This window comes from Prionailurus viverrinus, chromosome A3, assembly GCF_022837055.1.
Source record: "Prionailurus viverrinus isolate Anna chromosome A3, UM_Priviv_1.0, whole genome shotgun sequence".
Classification (NCBI taxonomy): domain Eukaryota; kingdom Metazoa; phylum Chordata; class Mammalia; order Carnivora; family Felidae; genus Prionailurus; species Prionailurus viverrinus.
Genome location: NC_062563.1, coordinates 117,334,883 through 117,352,597, shown reverse-complemented (window position 1 = coordinate 117,352,597; position 17,715 = coordinate 117,334,883). Strand labels below are relative to the sequence as shown.

Here is a 17,715-nt window from a genome sequence, read left to right as displayed (position 1 = left end):
GTCTTCTAAGTTAAAGTAGAGATGATAGCTTACAGATTATTTGTCAGCCAATAGGCACGATTAACAAAGTCTCACAGGCAACTGGAGAAAAATAGGGGGTATTACCTAACCCCCATAGAATAATCAGCATGAGAAACCCAACCCAGATGCTAAGATGTTCTGATGGATTTACAGCCTGGTCTAGAGGGACAGCCTAAATAGTCGCTGCCTCCAAAATGTGCCAAGAATGGAGCCAGGACACTAGTGCCATTTTGTAAACATCCATGTAGGGTGTTTCCAAACCCTACAAACCAAAGCACACTCTGGGGGCATCTCAGGCCACCCTACAGGTCACAGTTTAAATAAAAGCTGAGTTCTCCATATCACATTCAAGCCAACTTAGCACTCTATTTATGGCCAATTCAGAGTTTCTCAGGAATGTATGGATTGGCTCTACAATCTCAAATAACTCTGACCAGTTCAAGGTTTTCCTTGACAGGTGGGTGGCTTGGAGAGGCAGCATTTGGGTCACTTATTATGTAGTAGTCAAGTTCACAGCTCATGCTCCTTTGGTTACTAGCTGAGTGATCTTGTGCAAAGCATTAACTTTCTCAGATTTCAGTTTTCTCATTTATAAAACCGAGTGAGAAGGGTTGGCTGAACTCAATAATCTCTTAAGATCCATTTCAGCTCTTGAGTCTATGCGTCATGTGGATTTGTAACTGGTCTCCATAAAGAAAGCCCTACAAATCCTCTCTGGTGCCGTGCCTGTGGCAAAATATGCCTCTGGGGCAAGCCAACCCTAATTCCAGTAGTATAGGCCAAGTGATCTACAAGAAACCTGTATTCATGGGGATTACTGTCAGCATAAAAGCACAGCACCATTTTATTGTTCCAGGCATTCCTTCTGATGCATTAATTTCACTTGTCACACTTCTGCACTGAAGTTTTGGACCATTTGATGCTGCTTCTTTTGCAGTGGAAGACTACTCCAAGATTCCTGACTCCTCCAGTGGGAACCAGCTAATGAGTGCTCAGCCCTCTTAAACCACTCCTGAGCACTTCAAGCTGGTCTCCTTCTATAGACAACCCAATTTACCAGGTAGGTAAATGAACTAGCAGTCAGCGGTAGAGAATGATACAGATGAAAGAAGGGATCCCTACCAGAAGCATTCTTTAAGGAGAAGGTATTGTGTCAGGAATTGGAGATTTGAAATATTCTGGAAGCAGATAAATGTGACTTCCAGTTATAATCAGGATGAGGTCAGTGCAAGACTGTTTCTGAGCTGGACTGGGGACCAGGGGTCAGCATGGCAAACTGCACCCTTTGTAATTGTTGGGAAGTTTCAGCATGGCAGATGGGCCAGTGGAAAGTGCTCTACAACGCTCAGTAAATAATCTATACTATTCCTCTGTTTTACAATGGGAGAGGTATTCTTGTGATGGGTACAGAGGTAGAAGAAAGGGAATAGAATCAAATATCAGAACTAGACAGGACTTAAAGATCACATAATATGATGCCCTAACTTTCCTAAAGAAGCAGACTAGAGGTCAAAATGGAGAAATGACTTGTCCAACATCTTAATTTGAAACTCCAAATCAAACTCCAGGGGTTTGGATTCCTAACTGGTGCTCTTTACCTTATATGTTTCTCATTATCCCACTGTATCCCTTATCTTAAAACATGTTCAGGGTGCATTGTGGCCAAGCTGTACAGCTCAGGAACTCAGAGGGGGAGGAAGAGAAGAAGGCAGGCAGTGGGGTACTGAACCAAATCCATTTGTTCACTGGCTCCCTGTTCACTCTTTCTTGCCCTCAAATTTCATTTACTGGATTCCACTGTTGAGCAAACATCCAGGCACTGGCTTTGCCCTGGGGACACAGACATAAACCAGACACAGTGCTGGCTTTTAAGGAACTCCAGGTCCAGTAGGGGTGATGAGATCACTGTAATAACTACAATCAAAAGCAGAGGTTATAAAGTCATAAGACATCTACAGGTAAGGCACTTTGGGAGGCTCCAGGAAGGAGACATTAGGTTCAGTTGGGAAGATTCATAAAGAAGATGACCTTTGAGCTAGGTCTTAAAGGGAGAGAAAAACAAAGATATTGGCAGAACCGGCCATGCGGGGCTTGAGGGAAGAGGAGTAAAGGCATAAACGTAGAAAATGTGTAGAGGCACTTGGCTGCAGAGGGGTACTACCTGAAGACAAGGCTGGGGCATAAGGAAGACTAGGGCACCGAGTGTGGGGCAAGACCATACAGGACATTTCATTCCTGGCTGGAGGTATTCACTTCTATGTTTGGAAAGGTTTTTGAGCAGGAAAGTGACATCATCAGAGTGGTGCTTCAGGAAGGTTAATCTGGTATGGTAGGGGAATGGTGGGGATCAATACTGACCTGACCTCATCCTATAGTACTAATTACACTAAGCAGGGATGTGACTAAATGCAAATGTGACATGTTTAGATTGTTACTATTGTAAGCAAAGGTGCCATGTTGGGGATAGACTCTGGAATTGACTGGGGTATCCAATACCAGATTGATGTGTGGCTATCCAGAGTAGATGAGAGTCCTGGAAGCATGTCTTGGGGCACAGTCTTGCTCTAGATACTTCGGGGCATGGTCTGGGTTTAGGATGAAGGCAGCATGTCACACATATGGAAGCAACAACTGTGCCCTGGTCTGAGATCGTACTCGGATGTTTTCAGGTTGGTGGAAAGTCATACTGAAAACAGGTGTTTCAGCTATTGAGGGAAAGAATGTGGGCAAGATGAAGGAGATGTTCTCCTCTTCTCAGAAAGATTACGTGCACGTGCACGCATACCCCACCCGGGGAAATTCAAGTTCCCAGCAGGAGAAAATCATACTGCAGGTGCTGGACTTGGGGCTCTCCTGCACCAGTGTTCTTCCCTCCTGGGTGTGGAAACACATGTAAATTCTGTCCTTGTAATTCAGTAGCTCAATAACGGGACTCTTTCAAAGTTGACTGGAAGATGGATTATTTTTCCAGTTCTAATATGTGAGATGATGTTTATATGAATTTTATTTTGTGCAACTGGACTATCAATAAGAGCCTGAGCTTAAAGTATTTTCACTGTCAATGAAACTCTAGTTGAGAGCTATCTCTTCATCAGCAGCTTTTCCGTCTCAAGAAAGAAAAAAAAAAAAGGAAAAAATACATTTCATAAGCTCCTTGGGATATTGTCAGTATAAATCTTTTAGAGTCAGTGAGCATTTCTATCTCCCCTCCCTCTTTTCTGTTTCTTGTTTATTTTCCTCAGAATAGCTTGGGGCTACTCAAAGGCTCCTGGGGTCCCTCATAATTAAGATGGATGGCTGGGCAGCTCACAGACCCTCCCCCAGGGTGGGCCATGGGGGAGCAGAGAAGCCGATCAAAGAGCCCTGCTTAGTGCCAGGATCATGCTTCCCTTATTAGTGGATCATGTTGATATGCTCAATCATGAAATATGAAATGGTCATTATTTTTACCTCTGGTCACCAATATAGGGATGTGTGGCTCTTATCTCAGTCAGCAGGGTACCAAATTATGGGCCAGAAAACAAAGGGCATGAACCTTGAAGTCAGACAGACTCTTTCATGTCCAGGCCCTGTATCTAATTCTAAACTTCAGACAAATTATCTAAAATTGTTAAACCTCACTTTGCTCACATTTAATATGGGTGTAGCCTACCTCATGTGGCTGTTGTGGAGATGAAGTTAAATAACATGCATGAAGTGGCCAGTATGGTACGTAGCCCTTAGCAGATATGTGAACGATGTTGATTTTTGTGCTCGGAAGGGCGTCTTAATGTGGAGCTCCTTTTATCTATTACTAAACTTTCGATCAGAAGGATTGAATCAGAAGGACCAGCTCTGCCACGACCAAGCCTCCTTTGTTTGTAAAATGAAAGGGTTGGATGGAGTCTCTAAGGACCCTTACAGCTCCAAACTGTCAGTAACTCTATCTGCCTTCCTAGAATACTATCAATCTAAAGGAACCATGTCAAGTCTCCAAGCCCCCAAGTCCTAAAGGCTTGTCCTAATTCACCTCTGTGGCGGTTCTATACCAACAGTTTTAATCGGTTGGCCAAATCGGCCAAGCTGTGAAGTGTGATTCCCTGCCCTGCTTCCTCTCTTCCAATTTACACAAACACATTTCTGGGAAGGGCTCCTAAATCGGCATCATTTATTTCTGTAGATGCTTCTGCTATAAGGCTGGTATCATCTCTAAATACCTGATATTTAACACAATGTTTGCCATACAGCAGGTACTCAACGGCTTTTAAAAATCAAAGTAATATATGCATGTGGCTGGAAGTCAAAGAGTTCTGAATTGCTCATAATAATTTTTATTTATTTATTTATTTATGAAAAAACATTTTTTAATGTTTTATTTTACATTTGAGAGAGAGAGAGAGAGAGAGAGAGAGAGCGAGCATGAGCAGGGGAGAGCAGAGAGACGGAGACAGAATCTGAAGTAGACTCCAGGCTCTGAGCTGTCAGCACAGGAGCCTGACGCGGGGCTCCAACTCATGAACTGTGAGACCATGACCTAAGCCTAATTGACCGAGCCACCCAGTCATCCCCATAATAATAATTTTTTAAAGCTACCATGTCTCCAAATCCCAGAGACATCTTTAAAGATTTCTAATTTCTTTTGGTGGCTGCCTTTACAATTCTAACTATGGTGATCGTCGTGTTATTTATTGGCTATAGGCTCCTTACATGATGGGACAGTTAGAAAAATGGCACTCTTCCCCTTCTAATTCTTGACTGTTTTTAAAAACTTTTTTACTTTTTTATTGCTTACCTTGTTAACTTTCCAATTTATTACTTGTTCCATGAGCTTTAGACACTACCACCTGGCTCTCCTCACTAAAAGCTGAGGCTATTTATTGGTCTTTCTGCCCTTCTCTGCAATTTCCTCACCCACATCCACCTCTCAGGTCAGCTGGGCTTTTCTTTCACATCGTCAACATTGCATACGAGTGATTAAGTCTTGTGTTTGTTTACAGATTGATGCTAAACCTTGCCAACCAGTAGACAGAGATTTTATACTGATGACTATATTTTCCCAGGGCAGTGAAGAAGGGTTATGTTTGTGATCTTCTCTATAGGTCGAAATAACACAACCTACTTCATGAAGAATATTTCTAGCATCAGATCAAATGAATAGGCTTTTTCTTACACTGTCACTTGTCAAAATTGTGGCATGTTTAAATTTGCCTTCTATTTGAATCCAGAATTTCTTGTGCAGTTTGTTTTTCCAGAAATTTCTAGTTGCTCTTCTCTTTTATTTTGTATCTGCCTTCTTTCTTTCTTTTTTCTATTTATTTTCTATCGGCCTTTTATACTGTATCACTAATGCCTTTATATATTCCTTGAAAAAAATCTCTCCCTTCTTCTCAAAGACTGATTTCCTATTTTAATTTGTGCCAGTCGCTTTTCTGGGCTTCTGCACAGCCAATATTCTGGAATTTATTTTCACTGGGATCTTCCATTAGTCCTACCATCCTTAGGAAACTTCCTTTGGGTGAAACTTCTTTGTGAATCTTTGAATATCTGAAATATTTTTATTTTGTCTTTACACTTGCTCAATAGGTTTCCTGGCTATAGTGTCTAGATTAGAAATTTTGCTTCAGAAATGTGAAGGCCTCACTTCAGTGTTGTCTAACATCTGTGTGACTGAGGAGAAGTCTCAGGCTAGTTTTATTGTTAATTTCTTTATCGTCAATATGTTTTTTCTCTTCTAGGAGGCTTTTAGGATCTTTAACACTGAGTTGCTGAAGTTTCAGGACAATGTATCTAGATATGGATCTTTATAAAAATTCCTTCTGGCATTTGATGGTTCTTTCAATCAGAAAACACACACCTCTTTCATCTCCAGTAAATTTGTTTTATTATTTCTCTCATACCTTCATTCTCCCCTCTTCTCAGCCTTGAATCCTTCTAAAGAGCTTTCTCTCTCCAATTAATCTCTGGTACCTAATGTGTGTTTGTTTTCTTTGTTGTTGATATTTCTTTTTCATTCTGCTGGGCTATTCATATGCTGAGTGATCCTGAATCAGCACCTTTTGTTTAAACAGGATTGACTAGCGATGCTGATAGGAACTTCAGTGTACATAGATGGTTCTTACTCTGTCAGGATTGGCCTGATGGAGTCAGGGCCTGGCCACTTTGCTGATGCCCGCTCCCCAGCGTCAGCATGATGGACACACCACTCTGGGTATGAACACTCCTGCCACCAGTTTTAGTTCTTCCAGTCCACCTGAACTTTTTCTTTTAATTAAAAAAAAAGTTTATTTATTTTTGAGAGAGAGATAGAGAGCATGTGAGAAGTGCGGAAGGGGGAGCAGAGAGAGGGACAGAGGATTGGAACCTGGCTCTGGGCTGACAGCAATGAGCCTGACGTGGGGCTGGAACTCACACACTTTGAGATCATGACCTGAGCTGAACTGGATGCTTAATCGACTGAACCACTCAGGCGCCCCAGTCCACCTGAACTTTCAGAGATGCGTTCCTTCTTTCCCCTCTAGTTAAGTATCCTGCTACCTTTTAGTCTGAAAAACTGGGGTTGAGAAGCGGCAGAGACATGTGGAACCATTCTCCCTCTCTTTACTCTGCTCCGTCCTTCCAGGGGATCCCTTATCAGTACTCACTGTGGTGCCTCCCAGCAGATGGGCTCCCTCCTCTGCTCTAACCCCTTATTGCATCTTTTCAGCTATGGCTGCTTCAGTTCCTCCATCAAGAGCTTTGTGCTCTTGAAATTGCTCCTGATTTCTTCTCCTGTTCTGTTTGCTAGTTAGAATTTATTCCTCTGTTGAATTCTTTATTATCACTTGAGTGGTATTGCAGGAGAGGAGACAAGTGCGTGCTTAACCTGCCATCCTGAACCAGATGCTTCTTAATCATATTCTTTGAGTGAGAATACTGGTAAACAAATGCATGGATGGACAGATTTCCATCTCAGTAAATCACACAGGATTCTACCATCATTGGCTAATTGTCCATATTGCAATTAAACTATTAAATCATTACTATAAGCTATTATTCATTCAATGGGTCATGATGCTGTTCATATTAGGTGAGACCTAAGGAGCAGCAGAAGTTTAATGGGCTGGAATATGGATAGAAGAAGTACAATGTGACACACACAGGCCTCATAAGACGTATGCTATTAGATGCAGTGCCAGGGAATAATGGGGTGCTGTCCCCCACAGTACGTTCCATTGAACACCAGCCCCACAGGGTGTTGACAGGGCTCAGGAGAAAGCTCTGGGATCAAGTAAGTTGGAGGACTATTGGGTCAAACAAAAGTAAATGGGCTCTTTCACTGTAGGGTTTCTTAGAAACTTAGTACACCATAGAGTCATGACTCTTTAAGAGTAGACTATAAACTTAAGATTACCCAAATTCCTTTGGAATCAGAACTCTTTTGCTGTTGTGTATGATGTACCACGGAATATGCTTTGGAAACCCGCCTCTAATGTATTTCTGCTCTAGATATCACTTGCACAGAGTTGAGAAAGGAAAAAAAAAATCATGAAAAAAAAAAAGGTAGCGTAGAAGGTGAATAATATATTTGTATCTACAGCATCCCTTAAATCTTAAATCTCCTATGTTTGTCTGACGTTAAACTGTCCTCTCAACAAGAACTCAGCTCCTTATGGCAGCATTCTGCCTCTGGAGAGGCTCCTCTAAGTTACCACGTGGGTTTTTCTCCCTGATGAGACTTAAAAGCACTACATCCATATATGGCTTTCAGAATGTCAGAACTAGAGAAAAACATGGTGGTCACAAAGCTTAACCCCTAGCTGTACTGGGGAGAAAGCCAAGAAGCAAAGAAGCTAAGGATTGCCCAAGATCACACTGCAAATTTGTTGTGGATCTGGAATTCAAAATAAGGTTTTCAGACTTCTTGTCCAGTGGAACCCTGGTCCCCATCTGTCTATGATAGAAACCTGTGATGATGTTTCTGGCAAGACACCTGTTGCTCCTGACCTCACTTTCCTTTCTCTGCACCCTCACAGGTCTGAACACTAGGCTCAGAAGATGGTCGCAAGCCCATCCATCTGACTATCTGCAAAGGTCACAGACTAAGGCTAGGCCAGTGAGACGACAGGTGAGTCCTTTGGAAATCACTTGTGGGAGCTTACGGTGGTCCCCTATGGCTGGGCAGCATGTGAAGGTCTCCTCTGTGTATGCGGTCTTACAAAGTGGCCAAAACACATGAGCACCACATTAAGAGTTCTCCTATTGTTTATTTTTCAAATTTGAATTCTGCTACCCTGCCCTCAACTCTGGTTTTAGGTTTTAGTGAGAATTTTGAAATTTAAAGGAAGGGATAAGTAGGATTATGTTCACTGGCATGCTTTGCCTAATAGTGGGTTAATTTACAAATTTAGAACTTCAGAGACCTAGAGCTCTTGGGGGTCATCATTTGGTGCAACCTTTCACTTTGCGGGGCAGGACACTCGATCCAGTGGGATGAAGGGATAGGCATGAGCTCCCGAGCGGGCAGCTGAGCTGTGGTAGGACCCAGCACCTCCAGTCCCAGCCCTGTGTACTTTTATCATCTCACTCCGCTGTGATGTCAAATATTTGGAATAAGCTCTTCCGCCCTCCACCACCAGGACTTAACTGTATTGCTTTACTGCCCCTTCGCTGCGAAGCACTTTGAAGAGAAATGATACCAGTTTTTGAGATCAAATGATTAGAAAAACCAAGTGTGCTCATTAAGGGAGGGAAGGGAGGTAGGGAGAGTTGATTTTCCTTGACAGTATTATTAATCTTAACACTATGAGTTCAGTTGTAGCCCATAGTAGTAGCATATTTGCATGTTTGGTGGAGTTCTGTAAACTGCATCTAATATCCAAGTTAACTGAAGCAAAAATATATTTACACTTGTGTGTGTGTAGTAAGTATGTGTATATTTGTGTGTGCATGCATATAAATAGCTATATAAATGTGTATATCGTTGTGTATGTGTGTATGTTTATACAGATGCCTTATTAGATCTCTGACCCTCTTAAAAAAGAATAAATCGATAAATCTTTCTGAGGACACACTTTTTTTTTTTAACCAACAGGTTTTATTTAGGAAAAAGGGAAAAAGCCATAACCTCTATATACCACATGCGTGTCCTGGGATGTCAGCAAAAACCAGATAATAAAAGGCAAAGCAAATAAATAGAGGGAACAGAACCTAAAGTGCTGAGAAACCTTTTTTTCCCTAAGAGCTCATTTTGGTAATCCTCAAGGAAAATAGAAAAGCACTTGATCTGATGAGAGGGAGAAAGGAGAAGCCAAATGAAAACTAAACAATTGATTTAATTCCATGAGAAGCAGGAGGAAGGAGAGACAAAATTATCTGCTGCAGGCGGGGCAGGAATTGGAGGTGGTTGGGGGACCAGAGTGCCTTTGTTGTAACAAAATCCCCTTTGGAGGGAGAGAAGCATGAAATCAGGTTTTGCCTTACCCGCATAGGTTCTTAGCTCTGGAATCAGATTATTCAATTTTTGCTTTAAGTCCCAGATGTCAGGGTATAAAAATCGTCCATGTTACTTTTTAAATTTTGCTAAGACAGAGCAGATTTTGTCTATGCATTTCATTGATTTTCTTTAATTAAAATTTTAAAAAGCAATTTTTTACCCATTTTCTTATAGGAGTCTCACAGGATCTTAGCTTCCTAATAGTAAGTTCTGATGTTCCATGAACTGGCTCTCAGACACTCCTCTGTTGAAGAAGGAGCACAAAACATGAGCCAACATTGACAACTAAGTGATGCAGTCGAAAATCAAGAGAAGGCCACCATGGCACTGCCTGCCACTCTGGGCATGCTGTATGGAGCACTAAGAGACCAAATCTTCATTTTTTAGAAGAGGGAACCACATGCAGGATGGTGAGGGGCCTGCCTGAGGCAGGCCTGAGGCTATGCTGAGTTCTCTGGGTTTTTTCCAACTGGTCTCCCCACTTCTTGCTTACCTTCCTCCCCTTACATTCCACACACCGCAGCCAGAGTCATATTCTTAAATATAATTTAGTCACTCTCTTGTTTTAAACTCTCCAATAGCTTCCCATTGACCATGAATTAAAACCCAAATTTCTTACTATGATGTACAAGGAAGGTCAGAGGGGAATTGAGCTGTAGCAGATACTATAGGTTGGCTCATTCAACCCCCGACCAACTTCCTTCTCTCTTGACTTTCTTTTTTACTGAGATTTCAAGTTAACAAATGACTTGATTTCACCAGTTTCTTTTCTTTTATTTATTTTTTTTTATATATAGATAAGAGTGGCTATGTGACACAGTCTGGCCAATGAAATGTAAGCAAAATTGTGCTCATAGAGTTGCCAGGGTTAGCAAATAAAAATACAGGACACCTCTGAGGCACATAGGTGGCCCTGTTGGCTAAGCGACTGACTCTTGATTTCAACTCAGGTCATGATTTCATGATTCGTGAAATCGAGCCCTATGTCAGGCTCTGCACTATCAGCACAACTAACATTAAAAAAAATACAGGACACCTAGTTAAATGTGAATTTCCTTAATGGTGAATAATTTTTTTCAGTACAAATATGTCTCAAATATTGCACGGGGCATGTTTAGACTAAAAACATTATTTGTTGTTTTTCTGAAACTCACATTTAACTGGACATCCTGTTTTATCTGGCAACTGTATGTGCTGGAGAATTTGGGGACAACTTCACCCCTCTGCTTGTTTTTTTCCTTGCCTGGAACATAGACAGAAGGCCTTGAGGTATGGCAGCTGTCTTCCGACTATAAAGTGACAGGCAAGAGCATGTGGAATAGAAAGGTAACGGGACTTGAGTCACTACTGGTGTTGTTGGACACCTGCACCATTACTTGCCTCTAGTCTTCTCATGGGAAAAATAAAACAAAACACCCAAGATCTTTATTTGGCTAAGCCACTGCAGCAAGGGCTTCGGTTGTTTTGTAGCTGACTTTGTGAGCAGGGAGCTTGTCTGTCTTGGGCCAGCTGTTAGTGCCTAACACAGTGACAGGGACAGTGCTTCCTCAATGAATATTTGCTGAGTGGATAAAGAAATGTTACTTAACAAAAGAGCAGATAATTCACTTGTTTTCTTGTATCTTATCTAGAATAGTGTCATTCTTCTTATTTATATTGAGGAGAACACTGTTCCCTTTGAACCGCTTGGTGGCTATGGAAGGATTATTATTTACAACACTAAACAAATCAATTTTTTTTTCAACATTTATTTATTTTTGGGACAGAGAGAGACAGAGCATGAACGGGGGAGGGGCAGAGAGAGAGGGAGACACAGACTCGGAAACAGGCTCCAGGCTCTGAGCCATCAGCCCAGAGCCCGACGCGGGGCTCGAACTCACGGACCGCGAGATCGTGACCTGGCTGAAGTCGGACGCTTAACCGACTGCGCCACCCAGGCGCCCCAACAAATCAATTTTTAATATGCCTGGAAGTTTGGACTCTTCAGATCAGTGTGTCTCAAACTGTGGTTTATAACCCATTAGTGAGCCATGAAATCAATTTAGTGGGTCATGACCAACATTAAATAAAGAAAAGGAGAAAGAGAAAGAGGAGGAAATTAGGAGGAAAAAAGTAGAATGGAATTTAAAAATATCCACATTGTTATTCTCCTTTGGGGAATAATGGCTATTGATCTGTATGTATACACACACACACACACACACACACACACACACACAGGTGCACATGCGTTTCTGTGTACCACGTTATGTACAGTATACTTCTTCCTATGGATCACAGTTAAAAAATGGAAAGTCTCAAGATGAATATTTTTTTAAATTTCAAATGTCTATATATGGACATTATATTGGCAGGATTCTGGTCCCTAAGCTACATCTCATTAGCTCAGTGACTTTGGGAGGAGAAGTAATCTATTTGGACAGCATTTTATGATATATAAAACTCTCTCATATAACACTAATAATAATTTGGTGAAATACAGGCTATCTCCAATTGTAACTGTGCCTAATATGGCAGCCACTAGCTTAACATGTCTACTGGTACTCAAAATGTGGCTCATGCACTGAGGAACTGAATTCTTCATTTTATTTAACTTTAATTCAAATTTAAAAATTGATAGTTGATTCAGTTTTTGGGGAAATGCGAACAACTTGGGTATGTCAATCTAATTTTTCAACTATAAATTTTATGAAATACAGATAAAATATTTCAGATGAATATGTAGCTTCCAGGTTGTACTGGAAGCTGCTATAAAATGTATATTGACTTTAAAATATTTAGTTACAGAAAAAAGAATATACAATATTTCATCAATATTTTTATATTGATGACACATTGGATAATGGATATATTGGGTTACAATATTTCATCAATAATTTTCTATTGATTACATGTTGGATAATATTGGGTTAAATAATATATGTTATTAAAATTAAGTTCATCTGATTCTTTTTACTTCTTGTAATGTGCTTTACAGAAAATCCAAAATTACATTTTTGGCTCATATTATATTTCTCTTGGACAGCGCTGCTCTGAGGATTAAGCGTCTCATCCTAGGTCATGAAATAAGTAAGTGCTTCAACCACTATTACATTCCAGGTCATTTGACTCCAAATCTGTGGCCCTTTCCATGAAACTACAACAAGCCACCTCTCCTAGGCTTCACCGTTATCTTTAAAAATAGTGAGTGAAATATAGAATATAGGATGATAATAGGATAGGATAATAGGATAAGGATGGCTAATATTTAATGAGTAGCTAACATGTCCTGGGCACTGGGTTAACATTTTACAAGGTTTACTGCATTTGATTTCATAACAACCTGTTAAGTATGTATATGATGATTATATGAACTTTTTAGATAAGGAAATGGAGGCTCAGAGAGATCAATTAACCTGCCTCTCAGCTCAATGTGGTGTAGACTGAGGGGCTCAGAGCCTAGGAGATTCATGCAGATGACTGAACATTTAGGCCTCTTCCCTGGACTACAGCCCTCACAAAAGTAGCTGGGCTCTGTTTGGGTGACATATAAGCAGCTATATCTCCCGGAGTCCTTTAGATTCATTTCCTTTGGGAAATAACGTCTGCTGATCTTGCTGCTGATTCCAACAGCATGCAGTAGAAATCTCCAAGCTCCACAGGCTTTGAATATATGGATAAGGTCAAGAAGGTGACTTTGTATCTGAAAAATTTTCAGCCCGAAAATTGAAATATTGCCTTCATTACTATGGGTGTTTATTTAAAGACCTACTTTCAATGTGAAACTAAATTTCAATTATAGCCCTCAAAGATAGGGACAAGTCATACTTGCCCAGTGAAATTATTTTTTTGTTATAAACATTGTATACGCTTGTTAAATGCAATTTAGAAAAACAAAATATTAAGAGAAAATAATTTATCTAGTGTCTTACTATTCAAACTTTCTATTTTACTTGTTTTTTGTTCCTCCACATGCACATGATTTTTAAAATTTATAATTCTATTAAATATATTTTTTCTTGCTCTTTCACTTAGCATTGTGTCATAAGCATTTTCTAGGATCTTATGTAGGCTTTGAAAATGTATTTATTGATACTTGTATAATGTTCCAATAAAGGAACATCACATTTAAACTATTTTTTTAGTTTAGACAGGTTGTTTCTGACTCTTTGTTGTTATAAATAAAGTTGTTCCACTCCTCTGCATATCACAGTCTTTATGGGAGGTAGTGTGTCAACACGAATCAAAAATCTTAAATTGTACATGTTCTTTGACCCAACAATTGCCTTTACAGGGGTCTGCTTTAAAAAACAGTAATCTATAAAGTCTTCTTTGCAAAGTTGCGTAGCACTATTTATGTGAGCAAATATTTAGAAATGGTAAATGTTGGACATAGGAGATTAGTTCAGGAATGTATGGTATATCTATGTGATAAAGTACTTCATGAAGCCACTAAAAAGATTGTCTTGAGGAACAGGTGAGGATTATTAACTAACACTGACAATAATAACAATAGCTTTCTTTTATTTAGTGGCAGGCACTGTGCTTATACATATTTAGGAACTAATTTAATCCTTAACAACCTATGTGTTTGGTGCTATTATTATCATTTCCTTTGTAGGTAGAGATGAAGAAACAAGCTTAGAGGGTTAGGTGATCTCTCAGGGCCCTTCAGTTGGCCACTGAGTAAGCAATGGAACCATGACACAAACCTGGTGGTCTGTTTCCAGGGCTTACCTCCTTAACCACTGTGCTGTATAAATACCTAGGATGTTCACAGTCTATCTCTAGATGGAAAATGCAATTACAAGACAGCAGGGATAGTGTGACCCCGATATAGTAAAATATAATAAATATGTGAATATGTATATGAGAAAAGAAAATACTTAAGGATATTCACCAAAAGGTTAAGTGGGTATAATATTTTTTTACACATGTGTTTTTTAATTTTTCCAAAGCACCTATTACTTTTTTGGTATTTTTTATTTAGGTAAAAATATGTAACATAGAATTCATCATTTTAACCATTAAAAATTTTTTTTTAATTAAAAACAATTTTTAATGTTTATTTATTCTTTGAGAGAGAAAGAGAGAGAGCACAAACAGGCAGAGAGAGGGAGACACAGAATCCGAAGCAGGCTCCAGGCTTTGAGCTGTCAGCACAGAGCCCAGCGTGGGGCTTGAACCCAGGAACCGTGTGATCATGACCTAAGCTGAAGTCAGACACTTAACCAACTGAGCCACCCAGGCACCTCTCACCATTTTAACCATTTTTAAGTGTACAATTCAGCCGCATTATGTATACTCACAATGTTGTGCAACTATCATCACCATCCAATTAAGAATTTTCTCATCATCACAAAGAGAAGCTCCTGGTTACCCCTTTACCCCAGTCCCTGGTAACTTCTATTCTTTCTGTCTCTATAAACTTGACTACTCTAAGTACCTCACCTAAGTGGAATCATACATTTGTCCTTTTGTGATTGGCTTATTTCATTGAATGGAATTTCTTCAAGGTTCATATATGTTGTAGCATGTGTCAGAATTTCATCCCTTTTTAAGGCTGAATAGGATTCCATTGTGTATATACCACATTTTGTTTATCCATTTATCTGTTGATGGATATTTGGGTTGTTTTTATCTTTTGGCTATTGTGAATAATGTTGCTATGAACATGGGTGTACTAGTATCTGTTGGAGTCCCTGCTTTCAATTCTTTTGGGAATATACCTAAGAGTGGAATTGCTGGGTCATATGGCAATCCTATGTTTAACAGTCTGTGGAATTGCCTAATTGTTTTCTACCATGGCCACACCAGTTTACATTCCCACCAGCATTGTTCAAGGATTTCAATTTCTCTACATCTTCACCAGTATTTATTTTCCTTTTTTTTTTTTTCAAAAAAAAGTAATAGCCATCCTAATTGGTATAAAGCGGTATCTCATTGTGGTTTTGATTTGCATTTCCCTAATGACTGTCGATGTTGAGCATCTCTTCATGTGTTTATTGGCCATTTATATATTTTCTTTGGAGAAATGTCTATTCAAGTCCTTTGTCCAAGTTTTAATTGGGCTATTTGTTTTCATCTGTTCCTTTTTAAATGAGAAAAATAAACCACAGTGACTTTTATGTAGGATTAAAAACATACATATCTGATCGTGTCTTTTCTTGCCTCTCTACCTTGGGCTGCTTCTGGAGTGAAATTCATGCTACCAAAGCACGGGCAGGCCGGGCTCTCTCTGCAGCCTCCTATCTGGCATCTCTGCCTCCCACTCAGTGGTGCAGGAGTTCCAACCTTCTTGCAGACACTATATACTTTTGCCCATGCTCTACCTTTTGCAGAGATCTCCTTGCTTCCTCTTCTCCACTCTCATTACCCTCCTTCATCCAGACAAATTCTCATCATCCTTTAAGATTCATCTCAGGATGATTTCTTCAAATAATCCTTCCAAACCCTCCAGACTGGGCTATCATGTTACTCCTGCATTTGCTCTGTGCTCTGGATGCCTCTGCCATTTACCTCCTAATGATGGAGTTATCTGTGTCTGTCTCCCACACAGGACACGCTCCCTCACCGGGAGGAAGGATAGGTCCTTGTCATCCGCATACACCAATTCCTAGCACAGAAAAGGAGCTCGATATTTGCTTAACAGAACTGAACTCTTGATTTCTATTAACTAACTGCTTACCAACAAGTCTTTCTACTGTGTCTATCAGTAATGCATAGAAGTACCTGTTTCATTGCACTCTTGGCTGCACTGGGAATGATAATATTTGTTGTTTCAATTTGCATTTCTTTAATTACTAGTGAGGTTGAGTCATTTCCCCATATGTTCTTCAATTAGTTATTTCTTCTCTTTTGTGAATTGTCTGTTCATTTCTTTTGTTCAGCTATCTATAGCAGGGTTAGTTTTCCTCATTGATTTGTAAGAGCTCTTTAAAAAACAAGGCTATTAACCCTTTGTCTATTCTATTTGCTAAAAGAAATTACTCCCATTTGTTGTCATTTAATTTTGTTTTTAGTGTAAAAATATTTGAACAATTTTATGCTATCAACATCTTACATATAAAGTTTATCAATTTGCCTATTAATATTGATGAACTTGAATGTTCTCTAATGGTTTTCCACAGTATCACCTTCAATAATATTTGATAAAAATAATCACTTTAAAGATATACCAAATGCTTTCTGAGTCATAAAAGATAAAACTTTTAAGCATAATTATATTCATAGAAATCATTAAGTTTAAAAAAAAAGTAAACCTAAGTGAAATCACTGAATTTATAGTATAAATTGAGATTTCTTTAGATCTCCTTTAGCTATTATTACTAGACATAGAAAAAAGCCCTAAATTTCAACTGAGATCTAAATTGCAAAACAAGAGTCAGGTCTGGAGAAGGAGGCATATGAACAAGCATGCTTATCATCAGCCCTCAGAGGCCACTGTCTGTAGGCTGGCTTTCCTTTGGCCCAAGCCTTGGTCAGCACTGGCTTTTAGATCTGGGTTAGCAGTCAATGTTTAAAAGTCAGTAAATATCAACCACATGAATATCTGCATATTTAGCTGCTCTGGAAAATAAAAAAAGGAAGATCTGGCAACAATGGACCTGGTTTTTGGTGACAATCACCTGGAGTTGAGTATCTGCTAACCTCTCAGAGGGCTGTGTGTTCTCTTTCCCCACAGTCCCCACAATGCCCTCATGTCCTATCACTGAAGATGAGGGTCAGTGACCATTTGTCATCTTAGGCTTGGCCTGTTTCACTCATTTACTTTGTCTGCAAGGCTGCTGTAGGCATTTGTGTTTTGGTCTGGGATATCAAATCAGGCTTCTGGAATATACTTGGTAATCTCACCAACCAGAAAACCATGAGCTTTCAGTGTAAACCCAGTGCTTCTGAACTGGGATCAGTCAGTCTGTGAGTATTGGATTTGTCCACTTCTATAAGTGTAAATTGCTACCTGCTTCCCACTCCCACCCACCATCCCTTTCACTTCCTCCTTCCCTTGGTTTGGATCTAATGAACATGATTTACATTGACTTCAATTCAGAAATTCTGTAACAAAGCCCACTTAAAGCATAGTGAAATAACCTGCACTGTGACTGTCTGAAGATGCTGTTGGCATCTTATATCTTATATCCTAATGGCCATATGTGGTGATGGCAAATAAATAGGGGCAGACTCTCAATTTCTTTAGAAAACAAGAATGCTTTGAATTTCAAAAATCAGGAGGGAGAAAAAAAGACCAAAGATCAATCAGTTAC

The 17,715-nt window shown here is 39.7% G+C and overlaps 1 protein-coding gene across 1 annotated transcript in view; it reads right to left on the bottom strand.

Annotated features, from left to right (window-relative positions):
* Nucleotides 1-17,715, bottom strand: part of ALK (ALK receptor tyrosine kinase) — a 676,334-nt gene that overhangs the window by 317,562 nt on the left and 341,057 nt on the right. The gene's annotated exons all lie outside the window — the stretch shown is intronic.